Below are 4,646 nucleotides of genomic sequence, written 5' to 3' on the forward strand. Positions count from 1 at the left end.
CCCTTTCCCTCAGCTCACTGGCCTGGACAACTTTTTAAGAAAGACTCAGGCAAAGAGGGCTTTGAGTGCCCCAGCCCCACCTGCCTCTGCTGTTATTAAATCAGCCTTCCCATTCAGCAGTAGCCCTGCATGTTCCCTCTTCAGCCTTGGTCTCTAATGAGCGATTGAAGCTCTTCCTTTTGCTTTTGACTGCCCCTGCAACCACCAGCTCCTGGCAAGCTTTTCCTTCCTAAGGAGAGTAAAGTCAAGACATAGAAATTTGTCCTTTGTAAGCTGTCCTTGCTGTCACCTCCTGGCAGCTGCTTCATGGTCCCTGTCAGAGCCAGCCCTGTCCCTGTGCTGACCCAGCCTCCCTGCCCCACAAATACATTATCGTCAAGGGAAGACCTGTGGTGCAAGGAAGGGTGTCTATGCCAAGCAAAACCATGGTCACTGGAGAAAGGGAAGCAAGGGCAGGCAGTTGCTCTGCTAGGCTATGTTACTGCAAGATCTCTATAGCAAGACGAAGTATCTCCCTCCAGGAGTTGGTTTTACACCTTCTGTCTGTTCAGGGTTGCTCATTTGGAAGAGCACCTGGGATAACATTCCAAGGTTTGGACAAGCTTCAGCTGACTCTCAGCAATGCACCCTTTGATGAAGGGCAGGTGACGGAGCTCCTTGGAACCTGCTACAGAAGCAAAGGCAGCAATGATGGAGAGATGTCAGTAAAGGAGGGGAGATGCTGAGTGGAGAGAGAGGTGGGTTAGTTGTGTTGACCCTCCAGCCTGGTGTGGAACAGAGGTGCAAGACACTGTAGGACAGCTTGTGGTGGAGACAGCCATGTGCTCTAAGAAGCAACATCTCTGTGCATAATTTTTATTAATTCTTCAATTCTTGCAAATAGAGGAATTTCCAGAATGTAGCCTAAACAAAGAAGATATTAATATTAAATTTTTTGGTTTGTTGTTTTTTGTTTGTTTGTTTTTTGTTTGTTTGTTTGTTTGTTTGTTTTTTATCTTGTTTTTGCAATTTTCTTCAGTTTTCATCTTCTAGATCAAGGAATATCTACATTCTCCAATTTATATTGACCCTGCATGTGCCCTGATGGAGTCTGAAAAAGCATGTAGGAAAAACAAGCTCAGTGAGGTCACACACTATATGGCCAATCTTGATGACTATGTCCCCAACACTGACATGTGTCCTATCAGCCACCGGGGTTTTTTCAGCTCTAGTCTTTCTGTCACAGGAAGTTGTTTCTTTATTGCCAACATATAATAATAAAGGTTCATAGTTCAACAGAAAAAAACCTAAATAAGTCTTCTGAACCTCCACTTTCCACAGTGGATGACTGTGGGGGGTGTACGTGACAAGGGGTTGGTGGCCGGAGGGGCTGCAAGAGTGGCCTCTGTGGGAGGAGGCCAGGGATTGCCCTGTGCCAGACAGAGCTGTTTCCAGCTCCACAATAGACTCAGCGCAGGACACTGAGAAGCCCATCAGCAAATCTGGTCATGTCCCTGTGAAAACTTCTTCAGGAACTGGCAGCAAACACCAGACTGGTAAAGGTGGAGAGAACAAACATATTGAGAAACAACGGAGGGAACACCAATGTAGGAGAAAGAGGAGGAGGTGCTCCATGGTGGAGCAGATCTCCCTGTAGCCCATGGAGGACCAGTGCCAGAGCAGAGCAAAACTGGGGAAAAGAAGGAATAATAGATAAAAACTGTTATGTGCTGGTTGTGACACCCCATCCCAAACACCCTTGCACTGCTCGGGATGGGGAGAGGAGCCTAGAGTGAAGGAGTGAGTTAAGCTCCCCCAAGTCAAGTCTTGCCCGCAATGGGAACTGGGAAGTGATGTCCCTGTCATTGTCTCCCCCCAGGAGCTTTCTCATTCCCATTCTACCTATTTTCTTCCCCATCCCACTGGGGTGGGAGAGGGAGTGAGCGAGCAGCTGGGTGGGAGTTGGGTTATTAGCCACGGTTAGCCCACCACAGCAGTAAGATGCCTCGGCTGGTGGATGAGGGGAGAGCAGGGAACGTTTCAGCTCAATATTAATAAGGCTTTTCTCACTGAATCCCATCACAGCCTCACAGGCATGAGTGAGGTGGACTGGAAACAGGATGAAAGGCCGGGTCCAGAAGGCCATGACCCATAGCACAAAGTCCCCTCGGGAGCTGATCACCAGCGATGTACCCCAGGGGTCCATACTGAGTCCTGCTCTGTTAAACATCTTCACTGATGAACTGGAAAAATAGGACAGAGCGCAACCTCACAGCAAGTGCAGACAGCCCTTCTCTGGGGTCTGGCGGGGTCTGCGCCAGAAGAGAGGCCAGGCAGGGCTGGCCGGTCCCCCCATACAGGCACTGAGACCAGCAGGAGGATGGAGATGGTTTAGCAGCAACGCTCACCCATAAACCTGGGTGAGCAGCCAGTGCTGGAAATGGCCAGTGAGATAGGCGGGGGTGCTGCAGAGCTCTGGGCACTCACCCCACAGCCCCAGCCCCTCAGAAGGTCACAGCAGCTCCTGGGGCACAGAGGGCTCTCAGCCTCCCCATCAGCCCCAGGGCTGGGGCCAGCCATGCCATGAGCAGACGCAGGCCAGCGTCTCCCTCTCTCTGCTGCTCTTCTCTCCAAGAGATCCTGATTGCCCAGTGCTGGCAGCCCCTCTGTGCCCGTCCCTCTCCCCAGCACAAGACTCCTGCACTGGGGGCTCCCCAGGCAGCTCCTGCTGTGCCAGCCAGAGAAAAGCTGCCCAAACTGGTGCCTCCAGAAATAGGTCTGCTCTTGTCGCGGGATGTCACCTCAGGCACGGCCCTGAGCTGGCGGTGCTGCTCTGCAGGGCAGTGGTGGCTGAAAGCCACGGGGAGATGGTCCCAGGGAGATCCCCATGGATCAGCCATCATTCCATTGCACTGGGCACCCCCACGTGAAGGGGCAGCACAGGCCTATTCCCTAACACATCCCCCCATGCCCTCCTGCCCTGAACCCCTGGAGAACCCCAGCACAGCAGCACGCTCAGAGGGGCAATTCCTTCAGCCTGTTCCTGACCTCAGCTTTGGAAGAAGAGACCAACCTCCAGACATCGGTACTAAGAAAATCCCCTTTTATTATGGTTATGTGGCATGGGAGGCCAGCTGTCCTGTCCTACCAGACACACGCACAAAGGGCTCTGGATCAGAGAAGCTGGTTCATGTTTCTGAGGAAGAAGAGTGACTGCAGATATTTCTAGAAAAAAAAGATTTAGACAAATAAAATGATCAATGTACGGTAGGATTCAGAGATGAATTTGAAACAGTTCTGAAGAAAAAAGAGGCATTTTATTGCTGCAGAGAGGAAATTGACTGAATCAGCTTCTTCAGTGCATCCTTGATCCCCTGGTTCCTCATGCTGTAGATGAGGGGGTTCACTGCTGGAGGCACCACCGAATACAGAAATGACACCACCAGGTCCAGGGATGGGGAGGAGATTGAGGGGGGTTTCAGGTAGCAAACATGCCAGTGCTGACAAACAAGGAGACCACAGCAAGGTGAGGGAGGCAGTGGAAAAGGCTTTGTGCCGTCCCTGCTCAGAGGGGATCCTTAACATGGCCCTGAGGATCTGCACATAGGACAGCACGATGAAAACAAAACACCCAAATCCTAAACAGCACTAACCACAAGGAGCCAAACTTCCCTGAGGTAGGAATCTGAGCAGGAGAGCTTGAGGATCTGAGGGATTTCACAGAAGAACTGGTCCACAGCATTGCCTTGGCAGATTGGTAGGGAAAATGTGTTGGCAGTGTGCAGGAGAGAATAGAGCAGCCCAGTGCCCCAGGCAGCTGCTGCCATGTGGACACAAGCTCTGCTGCCCAGGAGGGTCCCGTAGTGCAGGGGTTGGCAGATGGCAACGTAGCGGTCATAGGCCATGATGGTGAGAAGAGAAAACTCTGATGGTAACAAAAATAGAAACAGAAATACTTGTGCAGCACATCCCAAGTAAGAGATGTCCCTGGTGTCTGTTAGTAAATTTAACATGGCTTTGGGGAGAGTGGTGGAGATGGAGCCCAGGTCGGAGGGAGAGGTTGAGGAGGAAGAAGTACATGGGGGTGTGGAGGTGGTGGTCGCAGGCGATGGCTGTGATGATGAGGCCATTTCCCAGGAGGGCAGCCAGGTAGATGCCCAGGAAGAAACAGAAGTATAAGAGCTGCAGCTCCCGCATGTCTGCAAATGCCAGGAGGAGGAAGTGGGTGATGGATCTGTTATTTAACATTTGCTTTGTCTGGACATATGAGCCTGTTCAAGGAGGAAAGATGACAACACATTAGGGTATATTTCTCTTATAAATATCAACACCCTCTGTCCTTATCCCATCCCAGCCACTACATGGCACCCCCCTTTTTGAGATCTTCCTTCAGCTCTGTAGCTGGAGCTGTGGTAGGTGCTGGACAAGCATTTCATGAGGGGAAGGGTTTTGCATGCTGTCTGCCAAGGAGTCAGCTCTTTGTGTGACTCTGTCAGAAAAACCTGCCCTAACCCAGAAGGGCTTGTCAGCATTTGCTCTATCTGTGGTGAGGAATGGGGAAAGCAGAAGACAGGCTGAGAGGGTTTTCTGCTGCACTCAGGGAGAGCAGAGTGAGTCAAGTGAGGCAAGAGGATTTTCTGTGCCTTAGTGCAGAGTGAGGGCAGCTG

General features: G+C 51.3%; 1 pseudogene; it reads right to left on the reverse strand.

Annotated features, from left to right (window-relative positions):
- Positions 1–2,201: 2,201 nt before the first annotated feature.
- On the reverse strand, positions 2,202–3,848 carry LOC122153043 (annotated as a pseudogene).
- Between the last annotated feature and the right edge of the window lie 798 nt (positions 3,849–4,646).

This window comes from Tyto alba, unplaced genomic scaffold, assembly GCF_018691265.1.
Source record: "Tyto alba isolate M040663 unplaced genomic scaffold, T.alba_DEE_v4.0 Super-Scaffold_15, whole genome shotgun sequence".
Classification (NCBI taxonomy): Eukaryota; Metazoa; Chordata; class Aves; order Strigiformes; family Tytonidae; genus Tyto; species Tyto alba.